At 36.6% G+C, this 23912-nt stretch overlaps 1 long non-coding RNA gene across 8 annotated transcripts; it reads left to right on the forward strand.

Moving 5' to 3' along the window:
- Positions 1-188: 188 nt before the first annotated feature.
- On the forward strand, positions 189-19640 carry LOC107017545. Of its 8 annotated transcripts, none has more exons than XR_003577818.1 (19): positions 189-264; positions 11266-11345; positions 12538-12596; positions 13522-13578; positions 13661-13723; positions 13880-13969; positions 14060-14331; positions 14423-14768; positions 15334-15424; positions 15518-15935; positions 16014-16093; positions 16203-16287; positions 16440-17139; positions 17225-17282; positions 17398-17519; positions 17653-17718; positions 17800-17914; positions 19156-19194; positions 19386-19640. It is a non-coding gene; the product is annotated as an uncharacterized LOC107017545 (long non-coding RNA). The 8 variants fall into 8 exon arrangements; XR_003577816.1 differs by having other exon boundaries at positions 16203-16853; positions 17103-17139; positions 19386-19638; XR_003577821.1 differs by having other exon boundaries at positions 16203-17139; positions 17810-17914.
- Positions 19641-23912: the final 4272 nt, after the last annotated feature.

Consider the following 23912-nt stretch of genomic DNA (forward strand, 5'->3'; position numbering starts at 1 on the left):
TGTCCTTTTTAACTATACAAATATATAAAATGTTTTAGACTATAAGTATGACTAGTTTTTTTCTTTTTAAATACCATGTCAAGTCAAATGATGTCACAAAAAATAGAATAGAGAGAATCCATATTTTAGTTTTAAGTCCATATTGCATGTATCACTTCTGATGACACAGCTTCTTTTTTTCTCTTTAAGTTAAACCTCAGATAAAGAAATTCTGGAATTTCAACATGGTAAAGGGTTCAGAGGCTGCATCTCACTTTCAACACAGTAAGCACTCCAATTTTGACTCTGCTATTACTTTATTTGAGGCTTCATGAAATTGATTAGTTTTCAATTCAGAATTCTGTCATGTTAGTATAAAATACTATTACTATTCAAGTTTGATTGTGACCAAATTCTGGTCGTTAAAGGGCTGCACCAAATTTCAGCTTTGTCTAATTTCTACAAAGTCTTCGACGGGTGCTCGAAATCCGTTCGGAACCTGATAAAAATAAAACAGATATGCTACCCTATCAAAGTCGACATTCCGGACTCAATGACGCAGTCAAAATTTCCATCATAGGTCATCTCGATTGTGGGTCCCACTTCCATTGGCCATTTTAAGTCAAAAATCACAAAAGGGTTCGGAAAAATATCAAAAACCTCAGAACACGAAAGAAGGGTCAAATTAGACCAAACTCGACATTCCGGAGCTAACCGCGCTGACGGAATTCTCATTCGAGCACGTTTACTCAAAATGTTGACTAAAGTCAAACTTAGCCTTTAACTTAATGTTAAAACGCCTAATCACACCAACTCACAATGAAAACTTTGGGAGTCATGTCGATAGTGCTACTAGCCTAAAATGACCCTTTCGGAACTGATGGAATCATCAGAATTGGATTCTGATATCATCTTCTTGAACTTTGATCGAAAATGATCGTTCAAGGTTCATAAGCTCCAAAAATACTAAAACTCACACAATTATCAAACAAACAACCATGTGACCGATCTGTCAGTCCCAGCAAGTCATAAATAACTTGGGATAGTTGTAGAAACGCTCTAAACGATGCACAGAAGATAAAACACTAAAAAAGACAAGAAGGGTCATTACAATTTAACTTGTCACGACTAGGGCTGGCAAGGGGACGGGGAAGGGGACTGGGGGACGGGACGAATGGGGACGGGACGGGACGGGGGACGGGGAGAGGGAATTTGGACCGGGACCGGGATTGGGGGGACCTGGATTGGGGGGACAAAAATAGGTAACATCCCGTCCCATTATATATACGGGATAGGATGGGATTTGGGGGGACGAGACGGGATGGGACGTGGGATTTTTTTTGTTTTTACATACTTATATATTTGTATTGAAATTATACATCCTTAGCTAATAAATTGTAAATTTAATTTTTAATTTTCAAATATCAAAATAAATTTTCAAATTTAAAGTTTCAATTTTCAAATTTCAAGATTCATGTTTCAAATTTCATGTTTCAACTTTAAAGTTATAAATTTCAAATTTGAGGGGTTTAAATTTTTAATTTAAATATTTTAAAGTAATGTAAATTGTAAACTTTAAATTAAGTATTTTAAAGTTAGTTTAGTACTTTAGTATATATTTAATTGTATATATTAAAATTAAAATGCAAAACAATAATTGTATAAAAAAAAACTTGAAAAAAAGTTAAAACCTTCAAATTTATTCAATAGAACTTAGAAATTACAATTAACAAATATTAGTGGAGTAACTAATCTACGCAGCTACCTTCTAGGAAGGGTTCGGTTTCAATAAGTTCTCATACGTAAAAATAATATTTGTTACAGATATTAGATGAGTAACTAATTTTACACAGCCACCTTCTAGGAAGAGTTCTGTTTCAATTAGTTCTCGAATATAATCTAAAAATATTTGTTTTCTCCTTTAAAATTTAATTTTAATTGACGCATCATATCGATGGTGATATCCTCCGGTGTTGGCAAACTTGCTAGAAATACTTGTGCCTCTAATTCATCATCACTGCATTCAGTTTGTGTTTTGATCCAACTTGCTTGTTTTTTACTTGACTTTGGCAAATTGTTATTCCTCCTTTCGGCGTTGGATCAGTCTCTAAATAAAACCGTTGTTTCCAAACTATCTTCCGCCAATGAATGTCTATGATCACCAATTTGAAACCTTGCCGCACTGAAAGCAGCCACCGATGCAACTGATGAAGCTTGAATAGCTAGAACATCACGAACCATTTAGATCAAAGTTGAAAATGCATCGCTTCACCTACTCCACCATCCTAATAAATCTTCATTGCCATCTTTGATTTCCAATATTTCTAAAGATTGATTAAAATATTCTTCAAAATCATCACGGTTAATAGAATTAAGACCAAGAATACCTCACATATAAGTTGAAATTAGAAGTGAAAAATTAATCTCAACATTAGAAGTTTGACCAACTTCTCCTTGAAAATTTTCCGTAGTTCTATATTTTTCATACAACAGTTTTGCTTCTACTTTTATGCTAGACTTACACGTTTGACAATTTGGAATTTCTTTCCATAAAATTTCTAAAGTTTCATAAAAAGTGTCAACAAGGCCTTGCACACCTTGTAATTTATAAGCAGGATGAAGTAAAGTAGCCGTTAAAAAAAACTTGAGGAATAGGAAAAAAATATTTTTTAAAATTTTCAATCATACCTTCAATTGCAACTCTAAATTTATCTATTTTTTAATATTTACAAAATTGAATTGTAAGAGCACAAATATTTATTAATACGGATGAAATAGTAGTATAATAAATTCCAGAAAACATGGTAGTAGCATCATAAAAAAGTCTTAAAAATTGTAATAGTTCTTTAGTTTCTTCCCAATCTTCATCACAAATTCTATCTAATAAGTCAGCATTATGAGCATTAAAAACCATTTGTATGAGTCTTCTATATATGTAAGCAACCGAAATCATTTCGTAAAGAGAATTCCACCTTGTTTTAATATGTTTTGGAATTTTTCTAGGTGACAATTCACATAGTAAACAACGCTCATTAAATTACCTAATTCTAGCAACATTGTTTGTATGAAAAATCCAGGTAACATCATATTCAATTTTAACGCTACCACAATCAAATAATGAAATACCATCTTGTACAACTAAATTTAATATATGTCCAACAGATCTAACATGAAAAACATTATTGTCAGTTGGACAGAATCTAACTTTTAACATTTTAGCAGCGTTTGTATTATTAAATGCATTATCTAATGCGACAGCCATTATTTTATCTATAATAATTTAATAATCTAAAATATTTGACGCTAAATATGCACCAGTTTTTTCTCTCTATACATAGTTATAAATTATAATATTTTTTTTTTGTAAATTCCAATTATGATCAATTCAATGTGCAGTAATAGTTAAATAATCATTTTCATTAACACTACGACCCATGTTCGAAGTTATAGACACTCTACTATCTAATATGCTAAATATAAATCAAAGAAATTGACAATGTTTACCTTGAAACTCAAAAACATCAGATTTAACAGTATTTCTTGAAAAGCCTCTATAATCTGGATTATAAGTTTGTTGAATATATTCAATAACACCGGGATTTGAAGAAAAACTATAAGGCAAACCACAAACAAAAACAATTTTAGCTAAATTTTCCCGATCTAATTCCTTATTATATTTACGTTGTGTTATTGGACCAACGTGGTTAAAAGGATCTAATGTTCCTTGAACCATGTTAGAAGCCCCTATCGATGCATTACCGGTAATATCAAATTCATTAATTGAAATTCCTTTTTTTTCTATTGGCTAATGCTTTAGCTTCTTTATATTGAATCGGTACACAAGATAACAAATGTCTATTTAATCCCCCCGTTCCACCTTGACCCCACCTTGTTTATGTTTAAAAGGTTGCTTACACTTATTACAAACAACAACATTATTTTTTTTATCGAAAGTCATAAATTGCCACACAATAGAAGTTTTAGGGCGTTGATACTTCACCTTCGCCCTTGTGGGAGGTATAAGGGGTGGATGTCCAAAATTTTGCTCCGATAAATTGATAGTCTCATTTGGAACTTCTGTCATCGGACTAGTAGGTGTTTCTTCTAACTCCTCTTCTCCCAAATCATCTTCTACTTCTTCACTTGAATTTTCATCAACATTAGGATTAACATTACCATAACGTCATTCTAAACTTTCGTGATCGAGGTGAACATTTGAAGCAATATCATAAGGAGTATCATCAACATAAGTAGAATCATTTATGTTAAATCTAACTCTACTCGTTGATTTAGATGAAGTACCACCACTTTTACTACTCTTTTTTTCTTTACTATTGTTTTTACAAAAATTAAATAATTTAAAAAGTCTACTTTCTTCGTTATCTTGTGCTTTCTCTTTTCCTTTACCGCTATTTTTTTTTGCTAAAACTCATACTTAATTATATATAAAGTATAATATAAAAATAATAATAACACAAAAATAAATATAAAAAATAAGATATAAATATTATGAAACGAATGTACCAAACGTCTGCGTTAATAACAGACATTAAACCGATTGTTGAAGCTTGTTGTTTGTTTTAACTTTTAATCTGAAACTCCAACCAACACTTGATAACAAATATGAGATAATATAATTTTATATATTAATATAATATGAAAAATATGAATTGAAAATTAAAAATATATGGATTATAATAATATGAGAATTAAACTTGAATAGAAATTAAGATTGACACTTGAGAGTTGAGAGGATATAGAAAAATAGATAAGAGAAATGAGAATAGATAATTTTGTAAGAAATAATAGGGGATAGGTGTATTTATAATATTAAAAATGGGTTAAAGTGTAATTATTATAACTTAGGGGTTTAAAAAAAAGTTTTAAAAGTAGGGGGGTGGTAAGGGGTGTTTGGGAACACAAAAAGTGGCAAAAATCAGTTGGGGGNGGGGGCACTAGCCGTTTCCCCAACGGATTAAAATGGTAACTTTTTCAAAATTAAAAAAAAAAAAGAAAAAAAGAGGGGATCCCGTGAACCGATCGGTTCAACCGGGCCGGGTCGACCGGGATGCAGGGGTGAACCGGCCCCTGACCGGTCCCCTCATCCCCCACCCCTTAAACCTCCTAAACATAAGGGGATGTGCCGGGCAGGACGCAGGTTGGGTCGGGACGCGGGCCGGGGCGGGATAGCCCGGTCCCCCTGCCACCCCTAGTCACGACCCAATTTATCGAGCCATGAAGGCACCTACTATAACCCAGCAGGCCTTAAATGCTAAGCCTTTACTTGCTGACAGCACAAGCAACATAAACAAAGTCAGCAATATCTCATCTCATGCCACTCCACCAGTAATGCTGTCTCAAATCACGATACATCTTCGCTGTACCCGGATGGATAGAATATCTACACTCATGAGCCTCAGAAAGTATCAACTGTGTCAAATCTCCAACTCTTGGGATACAGATGCGACCGACGAATCTCAACCCTCCATCAGGATCTAAGGTAGCCTGATCATCGTCACCCGCTAGCACTCAATCTCTAAGGGACCCCAAGGCCTTATATTCAAACTGACAACCACAGATCCTATCATGCAAAGAAGATTGAACTCCCATTTAAGCCAAGATGCGTCTAGAATCTGAGATATCTAATCGAACCATGCTATTGGCTAAAAACTGAATGTCCAAAGCCAAGTGTCTCTCACCTGCAGATAAGAAGGCTAGACTACCCATACTCACCGCCTTCCGGCTCAAGGCATCTGCTACCATGTTCTCCTTGACCGGATAATAGAGAATGGAGAGATCATAATCGTTCAGGTGCTCAATCCAACGACGCTTCCTCGAATCAAGGTCCCTCTGGCTCATGATGTACTGAAGACTCCTGTGGTCGGTATAGATCTCACATCGAACTCCATACAAGTAGTGTCTCCAAATCTTAAGCGCAAAAACTACCGCCGCCAACTCCAAGTCATGGGTGGGATAGTTGCGCTCATGGAACTTAAGCTGTCTCGACACATACAAAATAACCCGACCCTGCTGCATCAATACACAACCCACACCAACACCAGACGCGTCACGATAAATCGTGAAACCTCGCCCTTAATCGGAAGAGTCAATATAGGAGCGCTAGTAAGCAACTCCTTGAGCTTCAGAAAGCTCATCTCACACTCTTCCGACCACACAAAGGGAATATCATGGCGAGTCAACCGAGTCAAAGCAGCTGTAATAGTAGAAAATCCCTCAATAAAATGCCTGTAGTAACTTGCTAACCCGACAAAGCTACGAACCTCATTAACAGAAGTTGGTCAGTCCCAACCACGAATAGCTTCAATCTTCGTCGGATCAACCCTAATACCCTTCTTGGACACCACGTGTACCAAGCATGCTACATACGCAAGCCAAAACTCGCACTTTGAGAACTTGGCATAAAGCCGCTGATCTCTCAAAGTCTGGAGCACTATCCTCAAATGGTGCTCATGCTCACTCCGGCTCCGCGAGTATACCAATATGTCATCAATGAAGATGATAACAAATGAATCAAGGTATGGCCTGAACACACGTGTCATCAAGTCCATAAATGCGGCTGGGGTATCAGTAAACCCAAAAGACATCACAAGGAACTCATAATGGTCGTAACGAGTCCTAAATGCGGTCTTAGGGATGTCTGCTGCTCTAATCCTCAGCTGATGGTACCCGGACCTCAAATCAATCTTAGAAAATACGACGGCACCCTAAAGCTGATCAAACAAATCATCTATACGAGGCATAGCTTAAAGGTTCTTCACCGTCACCTTGTTTAGCTGCTTGTAGTCAATGCACATCCTTAAAGTCTCATCCTTCTTTTTCACAAACAGAACAGGAGCACCACAAGGCGACCCACTCGGACGAATTAACCCCTTTCCTAAGAGGTCCTCTAACAGAACACTGAGCTCTCTGAGCTCTGCCGGAGCCATCCGATAAGGCGAAATAGAAGTAGAACGGTTGCCAGGCTCCAAATATATGGCAAAATCAATGTCACGCTCTGGGGGTAGGCTAGGTAGTTCTGTAGGGAACACATCTGCATACTCTCTAACCACAGGAATTGAGTCAACTGAAGGGCCCTCCCTACTCACATCTTAGATGTGGGCCAAATAAGCTAAACACCCAGAAGCAACCAACCGCCTAGCCCGAATAAAAGAGATGATCCCCATCGGTGTGTGACTATAAGCACCCTGCCACAACATCGGGGGAACATCAGGCATGGATAAGGTAACAGTCTTGGCATAGCAATCCAAGACCACATGATAGGGGGGGATAACCAGTGCATGCCCAAAATCACATCAAAATCAATCATATCTAGCATAATAAGATCATCTCTAGTATCATAACCCAGGATAGTCACTAAGCAAGATCGCAAACTTGATCTACTACTAAGAACTCACCTACAGGGTCGAAACATGAACTGGCTCTGCCAAAGACATGGACCTCATACCCAATCGGGGAGCAAAATAAATAAATACATACGAGAATGTGGACCCTGTATCAAATAATATTGTAGCAGGTTGATGGCATAAGAAGAGAATACCTGAGATGACATCGTCAGATGCCTCAGCCGCCGCCCTTGCCGGGGCTGCATAGAAATGGCCCTGAGCACCTCTTCCTGGTGCACTCGGTCTACCACCTGACCTACCTCCCCGAGCTCCACCCTGGTATCCTGTCGACTCTCTCGACGGTCCTGAACCTGACCACTTTCTCTAGCCGGAGAAGACACGACTGAAACTGGTCTAAATGTAGGTGGAGCTGGTACAATCGCCTCCGACCTCGCTGGGGGCATTCTCTAGACTAATGGTCAAGATCACCATACTCATAAGACCCCAAAGCTGAACGCCCTGTAGTAACCCGACCGCGGCATGAAGGAAAGGAATCTGATCCCCTCAAATCTGGCATGTACTAGGACCACTCTGCTGATATTTGCCTCCCTTAGAAGCAGGTCATGCCGCCTGGTATGACCCTGCTGGAACCTCTGACGGGGCTTATCATATGAGTCCCTCCCCCTAGTATGCGACCTGCTATAGGTGCCCTGGTAGCGTGCCCTCTTATCGCCGTGCCCTTGGGATTCACGATGAATATGCTCCTAGGATCAGGCATGATCGACCACATCAAGAAAAGAACGGCTAGCTGAAAACATATGCTCTGTGTCAACCCTCAAACGGTATCGCAACTCACGTACAAAACAACGAACTCTCTCTCCTCTGTGGGCAGGATCATAGTAACATGTTGAGACAACTCATGGAACCTCGCCTCATGCTTTGAAACGGTCATAAAGCCCTGCTCCAATCTAGAGATCTGATCACTAAGCCTATCTCTGACGCTCCGTGGCATGAATCGGGCCAAGAAAGCCTCTGAGAACTCACTCTAACATATAGGAGGAGATCCAACTGGCCTAGACTCTTGATACGTGTGCCACCACTGCCTGGATGGCCCATGGAACTAATGAGAGGTAAAGTCAGCTTCTCGCGACTCTAAGAGGCCTAATGAATGTAACTGCTCCTGGAAAGTGAGATGGAACTCGTGAGCGTTCTCCCCAATCGCCCCTGAGAATATAGGTGGTGCCAACCTCTGAAATACCCTGAACATCTTCTTATCTTGCAGTGGCATCTCTCTAACCTCTAAGTCTGGTGGGGCGGCCACATGAACTGGTGGCGGCTGAACTTGCAGCGCTGGGGCTGGTGCTGGTACTGCTGCAGCTGGTGCCTGTCTCCTATCCCCAATAGCTGCTAGTATCTGAGTCAAGAGGGAATGAAGATCATTTGCTGCAACTGGTGCGGGTGGTGGCTGGGCTGGCCCCGGCACCACTAGCTGTGGCGGTACATGTGCTGCATGAGGATCCTCCTCCCTATCCCGGGCCGGTGTTGCGGCCTTACCTCAACCTCGAGGTCGACGTCTACCCCAAGCGGGTGCTCCGGGTGCATATCCCCCGAACGCACCGCCTCGCGTGCGAGACATACCCTAATAGAGTGAAACAACTGAGGTTTTAATAAACAAACAAGACACACGCGACACAAATTTGAAACAAAATACATATCTTCCTAAACAGATCATGTAGCCTCCCGAAGATGACTGATGTCCAGTCAGAGATCACTATTTAGGCATAGGACATGCTACGGGCTTGTGTTTTTGAGTTTCGTGGTCATTGAGACCAGTCTTGCCTTTGGCGGAGTTTGCGTATAACAACAACTACCATTCTAGCATTCAGATGGCCCCGTTTGAGGCCTTGTATGGTAGGCGTTGTCGCTCTCCAGTGGGCTGGTTCGAGTGTACAAAGCCTAGGCCGTGAGGTACAGATTTGATTCAGGAGGCTTTGTAGCAGGTGAGAGTGATTCAGGATAGAATCAGGACACCTCAGAGTAGGCACCAGAGTTATGCGAATCGAAGGCGTCGACCTTTGAGATTCTCTGTTGGTGATCGGGTATTCCTTTGTGTGTCGCCCATAAAGGGTGTGATGAGATTTGGGAGGCGGGGTAAGCTTAGCCCCATGTACATTGGGCCTTTTGAGATACTTCAGACAGTTGGGAAGGTTGATTATGAGTTGGCCCTACCTCCAGCATTTTCAGGCATCCGCCCAGTTTTCCATGTCTCGATGCTACGCCGATATATTCCTGATGAGTTCCATGTTCTCCAGTATGATGCAGTTGATTTGGATGATCGTTTGACAGTTGTAGAATAGTCAGTTGCCATCCTAGCCAGAGATGTGAGGGAATTGCGCTCGAGAGTCATTCCTATTGTTAAGGTCCGTTGGAGGCATCGTTCAGTCAAGGAGGCTACCTGGGAGACCGAGCAGGAGATGCAAGAGCAGTTTCTCGGCTTGTTTGAGCCTTCAGGTACTTCTTGAACCTTACTTTTCGCCTACGAAAGTCCTTTTTAGTAGTGGATATTGTAATGACCCTTCTTGTCATTTTTAGTGTTTTATCTTCTGTGCATCGTTTAGAGCGTTCCTACAGCGATCCCAAGTTATTTATGACTTGCTGGGACTGACAGATCAATCACATGGTTTTTCGTTTGATTATTGTGTGAGCTTTAGTATTTTTGGAGCTTATGAACCTTGAAAGATCATTTTCGATCAAAAGTTCAAGAAGATGACATCAGAATCCAATTCTGACGATTCCATCAGTTCCGGAAGGGTCATTTTAGGCTAGTAGCATTATTGATATGACTCTCAAAGTTTTTAGTGTGAGTTGGTGTGATTAGGCGTTTTAACTTTAAGTTAAAGGCTAAGTTTGACTTTAGTCAACATTCTGAGTAAATGCGCGCGGATGAGATTCCGTCAGCGCGGTGAGCTCCGGAATGTCAAGTTTTGTCTAGTTTGACCCTTCTTTCTTGTTCTGAGGTTTTTGATATTTTTCCGAGCCCTTTTGTGATTTTTGACTTAAAATGGCCAATGGAAGTTGGACCCACATTTTATCGAGATGACCTCTGATGGAAATTTTGACTACGCCATTGAGTCCGGAATGTCGACTTTGGTAGGGTAGCATATATGTTTTATTTTTATCAGGTTCCGAACGAATTCCGAGCACCCGTCGAAGACTTTGTAGAAATTAGACAAAGCTGAAATCTGGTGCAGCCCTTTAACGACTAGAATTTGGGGTTTTAACGACCAGATTTCTCGTTTTATTAGCGACCAACTTCGTCCTTATAAAAGCTCAATTTTCAGCCTTTATGTTTTACTTTGAAATTGCGATATATTGAGATATAGAACTCCAAATTGGGCAATTCAAAAGGCTAAGTTGTGAGATTTTTTGAGGGCAACGTATAGGTGAGCTTGGAATCTGATTTGGGACCTGATTTGAGGTAAATTTTGTGTTTTAACTTCTGTCATAGCTCATTTTCGATCTCAACTTTTGGGAAACTTTTAGAAGGTGATTTCTTGGCCATTTTAGGTCCTAATCTAGTGATTCAAGAGCCTATATTGTGGGGTTTTTCATGAGAATTGTCGTGGTGTGATTGGTTTGGGCAGTTGGACCTTCATTTTTGATAAATTCTTGTAAATAGCTGCTGCCCTTGTTGCTGATTTTTGGCGTAGAATTTGGGTTTTTGGTTGCATGTTCATGTTGGGACTGTCTTGAGTCCCGAATTGTGTTCAATTTTGAAACACAAGTTCCAAGAGTTGTTTAGGACCTTTATTTGGTGTTAATTTTGGACTTCTCAACGTGGATTCCACTTTTTCCGTTTTGACCGCGAAATTGACCTGTCTTCGTTTCATGCGATTTTAGTGTTTAAATGACCGTAATAACGTTGTGAGTCTATTTTTGATAGTGTATCAATGTTTCGAGGCCTTTCAGAAAGGAAAAGCTCCGTGGTAGTGATTTTTCGGAGCGCGCATGATCTGCGTTCAGGTAGGCTACGGTTTCCCTTCTTAGATTGAACTTGAACATGTGAATGCATGTTGATTAGTTGGGATTTGGGTTGGGTAGTTATTGTATCATGCATAGGTGTTAAAAATCATATTTTTGGCCTTTTTCTGAGAATTATCGGGTAACTGTGAGCATGTTTATTGTTATTAATTGACCTTTTTTGCTATATGGATTACTTGTATGTTTGAATACTGGTTATCAAAAGTATGTTGGGCCTTAGTTTAGGTTTGACTAGGGTTTTCCTTAGAAATGCATGATTCAAAGTCGGTAGGACTTAGTTTAGCCCCGACGTCGCTCGGCCGGCTTAAATCCTTGTAGACTGGTGTAACAGACTTGAGTTTGATAGTTTGGTATTTAGATAGATGATGATCTCGCTCCAACGATAGTTATCCGTATTTTTTTCGATGTTACGGCTTCTCGAGTTACGTTAGTGACAATGAATTCCGCTACGCGATTCAAAGTTGAGTTTCGATTCGGCGTCAAGGACTTATATTGATTAGCTAAGTCTAGATGGTGTTCCACGGATATTTATGATTATGGATAGATAAAGACTCTTTCAGCAGTTATATCGACATCTTTGTCGGGTATCCGAATTTAAGGTGCGGCCTCGACCATCCACATACTTATGTAGAGCATCCGTTAGAGGTCCTGCCTCAAGTATGTAGAGCATCCGGTTAGAGGTCCGGCCTCAAGTATGTAGAGCATCCGGTTAGAGGTCCGGCCTCAGTTACTTATATTTTGCAATTGGCTACTTATGTAATTTTAGTGAGCGTCCGGTTCAAGGCCCCACTTCCGTACCGTCAGATTCTATTATTTTGTTCGGTGTTCTTTGGTCTTGAGTTCTATTTTCCTTAAGTTATAGTTATTTTGTGTACTCGTCGGGCTTATGGGGGTCTGTTCTGGTTTTTATTTAAACCTGCGCACGAGTGTACCTTCTGGGCTTATGGGGGAGGGGGTCCAGTTAGGTGTAGTTAGCTTATTTATATTAATTTAGTTAGATCTTTATACACTCGTGTGCATTCCTGTATTACTTAGCCTTCCGTTCTTTACCTCTAGTTATGTGATTCCGTCTTCTCATATTGCTTTACTTTTCTAGTTGGGTCGGCCTGTGATGCCTACTGAGTACCTGTTATTTGGTACTCATGCTACACTCTGCATCTATTTCGTGATGCAGGTCCGAGCACCACTAGCTAGCGTTGATCGAGTTTGGAGCATTTCTGGTCTGGAAACAGGGTGAGCACACGACGTTTTGTATGATTTCAGTCTCCATCTGTGTATATAAAGACTTGTCTTTTACTTTTCGAGACAGTCTAGTTTCGGTGGTACACTGTTGGGACTTGTACTCGTTTTGTTGGTAGCTCTGTATTAGTGACTTCCAGGTTCTGGGAGGGATCCTTAATTGTATTTAAGTTTTGGTTTGCTTATGTTGTTATAGTAATTTTGCTTAGTCTTGTTTAGTTTCTACCCTCACACCCATTTCATGTTATTCTGGGTTATGGTTTGGTTTACCTACTAGTGGGTTATAGTAGGTGCATTCATGGCTCGAGAAATTGGGTCGTGACAAGTTGGTTGATTGTTTCAAAACACATGCATCAAATTTTATGAGTGCTTTAATTGATGAAGATATAATACACAAACAGACACTTACATTCAATTTTTTGAGCATGCAAATTTAGACACATCAACACTATAACAAAAACAACTTTTAGCGTCAACAAATATTGACATTAATAAAGAGTGATAAAGTCGTTACCGGCATTAGTTAAGTGTCATTAGAACCAATGTCGCTAAAGACTTTAGGCACATATATAAAGAGTGTCAACTGCTAGTAAAAATACATATTTAGCAGCAATTATGAATTAATTGTCGCTAATGATTACTTTGGATGTAGTGCAACTTGTCACCATTGTGTGAGTGTTAGTTGAACACTCCAACTTACAACATGATTATCCATACACCTCCATAAGGATTAGTTACCAGTTGAGTTAAGATCAAGTGGAGGTTTCTAGTTGTGTACTACTTATATTACTTGCCAGCTGATACCAAGTTTGAATGTCTATTCTTGATTGTTTGGTTGCAGCATTATTGTCATGCGATCGAGAGAAACTTTATTGTTTTCTTTTGGGATTTCATCAGTTCAGTGTCTTTTTTTCCACAGATTATAGTTATTGGCTTCGACCAAGGAAAGGAAAGGAGATACTTAGTTCGGGAGCAGGTGATTAATCAAATATGTTCGAGAGATTCTGTATCGTTGGGATTATTTTGTTCTACTTTACTAACTAGGAGCATTTTGATAGTTGAAAGGTACTTTCGTCGTCAATGGAAAATAGTAAAGGAAAGGCTAATTCGCTTGGGTGCAGGTAATGACTTCAATTTTGATTTGCTTAATGAACCAAGTCAACTAGTATATTAGATTTTGTGCTTAATAATTATCTCAACATTGAGCTTGTTCCTAAGATTGAATTATACATATTATCTCGTCTGTTGGATTATATTACTAAATTATTTTCCATCAGTTGAAGAAGAAAAACACTAGTTTCAAAGACTCGGAAAAAAGCTCATTAGAAAAGCTTGGTTCATTATCAGTTCCTTCCAACCCTCTCCAAGTAAAAGTTTTTTCCCTATTTCTTCACTTCTCAATCCTGCAAATGTTCATTTGTTTCTGATCCAAAGTACGGTACTACTTTCCGTTGCAGGTGTACCATAAAAGACGTAACAAGTGTGAAAAAGTTGAGCCATTCATTGAAGGGCATAACAAGCCTGTCCAGACAAATGTTTTACTACGAATGTTGTTCCACTTGCATCTTTTCTGTTTCTAATCCAAACTATGCTACAAACTATACATTGTAGGTGTACAATCGACGATTTAAAAATAATCAGATACATAACAACTGCAAAACAGTTTTACCAGATTTTCAGGAATTGCAGAACATGAAGCGGAAAACATCAAAAGTTTCTACTACCTAAGGTAATGGTTATACAACTTACTTGGATTTTCAATATAACATTTGACAAGAAATTATATTTTTTTTCCTTTGATGTAACTTAAATGTCTAAAGGATAGTCCAGGGAAGGCTGCCAGCCTTTGCGTTCACAAGAAACCAAGGCTTCAAGCATCTAGCAGTAAAAATGGACTCATAGTGAAACATAAAAGAATTCTGAAATCAATCACAAGAAGAAAGATGCACAAGTTTCAAACGATGAAACACCTAGTGACAGAGAAAATGATCTTGAGAACAAAAGTAATCCTTGATGAGAAGGCAATACAAGAATGGAAATCTCTGATAGGAAAACCGGAACATGAAGGCTGCAAATCTGAAAAATGTGATGAAAGATGGGAAATAGAGAGGACATTGTTCCACGGACGGGTGTTATCATTCATTTTTCGCATGCATCTTATCCAAGGTATTATATTATGCTTGTATTCATTAAACTCAGTATCAAAATGTGATCTAGATATTTTATTGTATGCAACTCGGAAAGTTATAAACGTATGCAGCATAAATAAATGAAAAATAACAGCATATACATAATTCCACCATTTCAAGGATACAGAAATATCATAGAATTTCGACAAACTAGCACGTGTGCACAAATAATTCATCCAGAATCCAGAACATCATCAAAGAAAAACAATATCTTCAAAGAGGAAAACACTATAACTAACTAAGGACTGATCATCTTTTTGAAGTATCAAAATGCCTGTTTATGGATCACTTGATATGAACACAATTTTACACGTCAAACAGAGGTTTGATTGTGTTTCCCTGAAAATAAAAAAATGACAAGAACCAGAATAATGTAATTTGTATATGTTAAATAATGGTAACTAGCTAGTAACTACAACTGGAGTATTTCTTTATCAGAATGAGTAAGACAACAATGAGCACATATTTCATTTTCTTTCATTATATATCATGTGAAGAGAATATGTCTAGTCGGTGTCTTCAGGCAGATTATATATTGATAGGTAATAAACAGTTCTCACAGTGGAAAGGTTCAATTGTAGATTCTGTGGCTGGGGTTTTCCTGGCTCAAAATGTCACTGACAAAGTATCAAGGTATTGAAGACTCTATGCAAAAAGCTTTTCACAAGGGATTATTAATGCGTTCATTAAAAATCTGAATAGTGATCTCAAATTGTGCTTTTGCAGCTCTGTTTTCATGTCCCTTGCCGCTCAATATCCTTATAATGAAGTCAGTTTCAAATCAACATTCCACAATGGAAATGGAAAAAACAAGCTGGAGAAATCTAACAAAGGAAGCTCTAATATTAAGAACTAGGGGATAATCTGAAGAACAAATCTGAAAGGGGGGAAGAAGAAAAAGGAGACAAGAAATCAGCAATCTGAACCAATCTTAAGATGGAAAAGTCAAAATGCAGACATGGAAAGTGACGCCATTACAAGGGAAAATATAAGGAAGCTCTCTTCCTTCGTAAATCCCAAAGAGATTAATGATAGCACGTTAGATGCCATAGATTGGCATGCAGTCCACGATGCAACAACGGATCAAGTATCAAAAGCTATCAATCAAAGGGGAATGGACAAAAAGCTTGCAGAAAGAATTAAGGTTAACAATGTTCGGCTAAGAATTCCTTGGTAATCAATCAGCATTGTAATAAACTAACTGTGTGGTCACTACTTGCAGAATTTTATCAAGTGCCTTCTCCTGGAACAAGAGAATGTGGATCTAGAATGGCTACGAGAACTTGAACCAGAAAAGGCTAAGTAATGTCTTCACTTTCTTTTTGTATGAATTCAAAATAGTCGGATAGTTGGTGACATAAGTTAACTGAGATTTGAAAGTGTAGTTGATCGAGAAATCTGTTTCTACCAGGGAGTTATTGCTGAGCATTTATGGTGTGGGAGTGAAAAGTGTGGAATGCATAACGTTGCTAACTCTCCAGCACCAAGCCTTCCCAGTACGTTCATATTGCCACTTAAGGATAGTTCTTCGTTCTCTTTGAAATCACTGCAATGACCTTCTCTCGGAACATTCAGAAACTAAATCATGTTGATAGGAATATGTAGAAACAGTACAATTCCTAAGTAAACCTATCGAACATTAATGCAGTGCAAGACTTCCCCTGACGGGGCCAGGAGAAAACAGCTGTGCAAACGTCAATACGGCTTTAGTACCTGTAGATAGTGCATACTCATGTACTGAAAGCTCTCAAGAAAATCTTGTTTCTTCTTTCGGGGAAGCCTCAAAATCACAACATTCGACGGGAGATCACCAGAATAAGCTTATCACCTATCCAGCTCTTGGGTGTATTGGAGAAATAGACATTGAAGATTATTCTGCCAGTGGCATACCTACCATCACATTTGATTGTCAGGCATTCATGGAAAATTTGTTAAGTTACATAGACGAGAATGACCTCTCAACAAAAGACACTGATTTGTCTAATGCTTTGGTCGTTGCCACTCTAGAAGCACCTTTGCCTAAATTGAAGCATAACGGTCGGTTAAGGATGGAGCATCAAGTGTAAGTTTTGCAATAAGTTTTATTTAACTTCACTGTTAAATTGGCATTACATGGAAAAGCTATGTGTGCACATTAAGAATCTTATTATTGAGATGACAAATGGATATAAGAAATATTTCTGCGAGAGAGATGTTATATCGGACGAAGTTTCGTGCAATAAAGGGGATGCACATTCCAAAAGATAACGAAGAAAATGGTGAAGTGTTGTAATAACTGCTCATTAACATTTGTTTTTCCTACGCGCTGCAGCTATGAACTTCCAGATTCACATCCTTTGTTAGAAGGGGTAAGTTGGGTTACCAACATGAAATAAATTATTTATTCGTCATGTCTTTTGATTTGGTTAAGTTGACTAAAGCTTATGAATGCAGCTACAGAAACGAGAACTGGAAGACACTTGCCCATATCTACTTGCTATAAGGACACCAGGTCATTGCTTCCCGAAAGTTATATACTTGAATGGACAAAATTTATCTAAAAAGAAACACAAACACGTTGTCTATGTAGGATATTCATAGTGAACTCACACTTTTGTACCGTACAGGAAATGTAGCTTCCGAATAAGAGAAGTATGAATCCTGCAATTGCGATGAAACTCAAAGCAAGGTTGATGCGTCGAATATAGGCGTAGGAAGCAATATTAAGACTGTTAGTGGGATTCTTCTGGTGAGAAAACAAAAATTAGGACTTAATGATTACTCCTGAATTGGGATTTCTCATGGTTGTAAGAAATCTCACATTCTAATTTATTTTAATAGTTATTTTTTCAATAAAAACTAACTCGTAAGAGCATCTTCAGATCCCGTGTCGAATAACAAATAAGGGGAAATTTCCACTCAACGGAACATACTTCCAAGTAAATGAGGTGAATTTTATACTCAGTGATGCAACCATAGTGGTCTTCAATTAATTAGTTTAAGAAATACTAACAAAGTGATTTACGAAGGTTTTTGCAGATGAAGAATCTACTCAAAAGCCAATCGAAGTTCCAAGGGCATCGATATGGAATTTGCCAAGAAAGACCCTATACGGTGGCACCTCCATCAGAGGAATATTTAGGGGTAATTAAAGAGTTTTTAGTTAAATATAATAGCCGCAAATGCCATAATTAATTGAATAATTATATTACAAAGTAAAGTGCGCCACCTTAAGTTAAGGGTGGTCAATTGCATACCCTACTACAATAAATTATGTGTTGTTATATATAGAGGTGACATGTTATAATATTTATAATAAAGACATAAAATTATCATCGAAGTTATTTTGAATTTTTAGAAAGATATTTTAACTTTGCAGGTGTCCTGTTACCCCTTTAAACAACTTAAAAATAAAATGTATACCTCATTTTTCACTCAATACCACTTGTACAAAAATATTTGTATGTTACGCACTAATAGTCACTTGCCACGTATTAAAAATAATTTTAAATTATTTTTTATCTAATTTCTTTGTATTTCATTGTTTTCCTTTTTTCTCTTTCTTCTTCACCTCAACTACGTTCTTTGTTTTTCTCTTTCTTCTTCACCTCAACTTTGTTATTTTCCATTCTCTTTGTGCTGCAAGAATCTTCAAATCCATTGCGGCTGAACAAATTTCGCAGCAACACTATCAATTTTTAATCAAATTACTATCAATTAATTTATTTATGACGATAAATATCGTCAAATAATTAAAATCTAAATACTCAAATATTAGCAAGTCAAAATCTGACATTTAAATCGCCACCTTCTCCAACTCTTACTTCCAAATTGAATTTTTCTTAGTTTAACTACTCCTAGATCCCAATCTTGATTTGTAAGAGAAAAAAAATCACTAAACTAATTTTCTTTTTTAAAAAATAAAATCAATAACATTAGTTTTTTAAAAAAAAATTCCAGAAAGGAAAAAGAGAAAAAGAAATGAAGGAATACATGGATGCTCAAGAAATATGGATAAGCTAATGATGGTAGGGAAGATGAGAATTTTTTTTGAAAAATTAAAAACAATTCTTAATAAAGTTAAAAATAATAATTAATACATGAGTTTTTATATTTATTTTCAATACTGCAAATTGGAAGTGCCAAATGACAAATTTACATTGGTATGAAGCTGTATCAATAGTGCTTCATGCGCCCATATGCTGTGACAACACGAGTAGTGTTAAAATTAGTCAAAATGATATATTTATTGTAGATTTAGATAGTTTCATGGATTAATAAGAGACTCGCAAAGTTAAATTTGTCTGTTTGAAAATTCAAAACAACTTCAATGGTGATTTTATATCTTTTCTTTAATATTTAATTTGTGTTTTGTGTGAATTCAGGGATGTCAACAAAAGAAGTACAAAATTGCTTTTGGAGAGGTATGAACTGATTTCATTCAACATTCTTACCACAACTAATGCTTCTTACTGAAAACAGAAAATGTACTAACCACATGAATTTTCATAAGGGATGTCATAATTTTAGAAAATAAGATATAGTTTTTACACATAATTAAAACACATTGATGCATTACAAATAAAATCGAATTCACTTTTGTTAAGTATTGCAGGATATGTATGTCTGAGAGAGTTTAACCACGAAACATGAATGGCTGGATCTCTCCCCCTTGACCTTCATCGTCCAATAAGCAAACCAGGAAAAGGAAAAAGGTCTTGAAGAGATTGTACATTTTCTGCTTGGATTAAACACTCTTATCTGTGTCATTTTTTGTCTTTGTTTTTGTAAATTACACCACCTGGATGTCCAATTACTGCTTCAATATTTACTAAGAATATTATGTTTTCTGTAATCTTTAACATTCCATGTTAGTTTAGTGAAAGACTAAAGCCAACTATCACTCTGTCCAATGTCATCAAAGTCCAAGTTGAGCCAAGCACTCAACAATGCCTACCTCACCATTCACTGGCGTAGCCACATATATATAGACCAGGGTGGCTTTAAATATGGATATCATGTGGTTGAATTATATATTGCATTTTATCAAATATCTTCTAAATACTATTTATTTCATTTTAGTTGATACAATAAAGTCTTTATTTAAATAGACCATTGTGTTAATATGTGTGTCGATTATTTATGTAATAGATAACTTTTATGTATGGAGTTATTTAATTCATACACAAAAGATTAAAATTGTCAATTCTTATAAGTTATAAATTAAATGTTCACAATCAAAAATGAAATTTGAAAAATATCTTGATGATTGTAGCATAAGATTAAAATATTATTTTAGCTTAACTATGAAAATGGTTAAATTCTAACATCTTAGTGCTAGTACATTCTGTGTCTATTGAACAGACTAATAGAGATGTGTCTTCATGTTTTGAATATTTATAAACAATTTCTCTAGTCCATTATGTGTACTTATACTCTTAATCATGATATATTATTATTAACTATGTAGTTTGATTTATTATTTTAATCTATTAAAAGGGGAGAGACTCTATTATGAGTCAATATATTCCTAATAGACTGAGAAATGACAAATCACATTAGTGAAATAATAATTAGTTGGTAGAATCATTTCTAAGACTTAAGATAGAAACACCCCTTTATGGATACTAAAAAGTTTTCACGTGAAAATCCCGCATGTGAATTTTTTATTCGTCATGTGGAATAAGTTAAGTATAATAATAAACGAGTAAATTAGTCGATAAATCAAATCATTCAGAAAATTTATCTTAATGAATTATTGTCATTAATTCTAACATGTGAAGTAAAATAAGATGTAATGGCAAATTTCGAAATCAAATCGAGGAGTTCAACTACAAATATTTAGTGAAAGAATTTGTAATTTATTACAATATGATTAATTTATTCTTTAGCGAATTAATATCGTAATAAGAAGCATAAATCAATAAGTTTATGGACCCTTCTATGCATGACTAATTAACCTATTATTATAAGAAAAAAAGAACTGTTCCGGAATAAGAAATAACTTTTACTATTCTTTTGCAAAGAATGAATTGTTGAATTTAAAAATTTATTTAAGAAACAAGAATATACTTTTTTGCTGGTCGTAAAAGAGATTTAATTGTCTAATATTTTCTTAATATTGCATTTATCAAAAAGAATAAAAACATCTGATTTTTATTTGCTAAAGTTTTTTATCACAATCCAAGAGCTGAGGTCATGACGACACACGCTCCAAAAACTTCAAAAAAAAAGTACTCAAGCTGAAAACAATACGCATATGAGCCTATCGAAGGGAAATCATACTACAAACGATAGAAAATCAAGAATGAATATTTCCAAAACCTGATAGCATAAGTATAAAAAGCATCTAATGGAACTTTATAGTATGAAACACATCACGAGCCTTGAAAAATTTGAAGTCAAGACTCATAAATGTGAAAGTTGACATTTCACAACACCAAGTGTTATAATTTATTAATTTAGGCATTTTACACATTTGTATCATTTTATGTTAGTTATGCAATAAAACTGGTAGAAGTGGACATGCAAGTCAAGAGAACTGTAGGCCAAACCAACAAGTTTTATGCCGAAAAGTTAGAAATTGAGCTTTATATCAGGATATACAATTAATCACATGGTTGCGTTATCTTATTTTATCTAATATCTTAAAAATACTATTTATTTTATTTTAGTTGATAAAATAAAGTCATTATTTAAATAAATCAGTGTGCTAATATGTGTGTCAATTATTTACATAGTAGAAGATTTTTATGTTTGGAGTTATTTAGTTCATACAAAAAAGATTAAAATTGTCGGTTCTTATAAGTTATAAATTAAATGTTCACAATCAAAGATGAAGTTTTAAAAACATTTTGATGATTGTAGCTCAAGATTAAAATATAATTCTATCTTCATTATCAGAATGATTAAATTCTAACTTCTTGTATTAGAACATTCTTGTGTATTGAGCGGATCAATAGATATGTTTGTTTATGTTTTTAATATTTATACAACTTCTCTAGTGCATTATGTGTACTGATAATCTTAATCATGATATAATTATTATGATCTATGTAGCTTGATTTATTGTTTTAATATATTAAAAGGTGAGACACTATTATGCATCAATATATTTTAATAGATTGTGTAACGACATATCACATTAGTGAAATAATAATTAGTCGATAGAATCATGTCTCATACTTGAGAAAGAAGATATCCGTTATGGATACTTCTAAGGTTTTATGTGACAACCCTGCATTTGGATTTTATATCCTCCATGTGGAATAAGTTATGTATAATTAATAAGGAATTAAATTAATGTAACGACCCTACAAATGTAGTGGGTAAAACTAGAGCTTCACATGAGTTTAATGAGTTAATAATGAATTAAAATGATGTTTTTTTATCATAGAAGTTAGTTGGTGAGGTTTTGATGTCAAACGTCAAGGAACGGCAAAGACGTTCGGAAAATAGCCTTGTTTGTGTGCTAGTGTGTTCTTGTTTGTTGTGCATGATTTTAGATATTTTTTGGAGTCTAAAAAACTTGGGGATGACCCTAGTACCTAGATGGACATACTAAGGGTCAAAACGTTCAAGTACGACTGCCCGGTAACCACCCTAAGGGTCCCCAAGGAGGACCCAAACGTTGGACAAGGAAGTTACCCAAGGCAACGCACAGGGCCAATAATTGGAAGTCACCTCGCATCACGCGCCTGACACTGAAGTTGCCTCTGCATCGCGCGAGTGAAACAAGTCTCACTGCCTCAAAATGTTGAGAGTCAAGAATCAGAAGCTCCCTCCGCGACGCGCAACGAAGTCCCAGATTTGGCTGCGTCATTTTTTAAGTCAAATTAGAATTTGGAAAAGGGTCCAAATGGTGTAGGGGTATTTTGGAAACATTGGATATCATTTGTGGACTGTTTTAGGTCACTTTAAATGCCAATTCACCCATCAATTCAAATCCTATAGCTCAAATACAAAATATCTCCAAAGCCTTTCTCCAAAACCACCATTTTCAAGAAGCTGCAAGCTCCAAGGAAGAAAACGAAATATTTCAAGTTTCTTCACCAAATTTTGTGTTTTTCTTCATATTAAGATATGGTAGTCATCCTTGAACCTTCTTTCATTCAAGGAGTCACTTCAAAGAGATTTCAAAAAGGATTTCAAACTTCAAGCACCTTTATTCCTTGACTCTAAGTATGGGTCTTTGAATGAAAATGTTTTAATAATTAAGATGAGTTGGTTTTAGTGTTAAATGATGATTTTAATGTCAAAACCACAATGGAATCACATTTATGCTTTTTATCAACTTTTAACTTATGAAATGGGTTTAATGAGCATGATTAGATAATGTTAGAGATATGCTTTGTTTATGGTTATATTGTGTTTTAGCTATTTCCCTAAGGGCTATTTTATGATGAATTATTGGATAAATTGTGAATAGGTGGTGAAAGATTGGATGAATGGTAAGTGAGTTATCTTGTCTAGTTCTTATTATAAAATGTTCTTGAGTGGTATGGCCCAACTTTGGTGGCGGTGTTTATTTGAAGTAAATGAATATAAATTTGCATATGTATTGTGAATGAGGCCATGAATGCATATTATGTGAAGTAAGATGATAATGATGTTGTTCTTATTGATGTGCTTTATGAAGAATGTTATGTGAAGTATGCTGGAGGTTATGTCTAAGTGAACTATATGTTTATCTGAAGCATGTTAAAGTGTGTAATATCATGAATGAAGATGTAAGAATGTTTAGAAGTTAATGTTATGAAAATGATGATTATGTGAAAGGTATGCTCACATCTACACACACCCCCTGACACTTTAAATGAATAAAGTTAAAGAATGTGAATGAAAAGGGGAGTCTTGAGGTGGATAGTCTGCATGAGTTGAGATGAAGTGTTAAGTAGCAACCTCACTACCTCCCAAGAGCTTTCTAAGATAGGTTGAGGGATGGATACCCTTCGTGAGTTGAGATGTGGTGTCCAATAAGTTGTTCCTTAATTTATAGTAATGAATGTTTAAGACTCTGTGTGGAAGTGATGCTTAGAACCAAGAGGATTTGAAGAAGCGGTGGGTACACATTGTGAGTTGATATGTTGTACCCAATGTACCTCGTGAGATGAGTACCCCTCGTTAGTGGAGAATGATTTAC

This window comes from Solanum pennellii, chromosome 4 (genome assembly GCF_001406875.1).
Source record: "Solanum pennellii chromosome 4, SPENNV200".
Taxonomy (NCBI): domain Eukaryota; kingdom Viridiplantae; phylum Streptophyta; class Magnoliopsida; order Solanales; family Solanaceae; genus Solanum; species Solanum pennellii.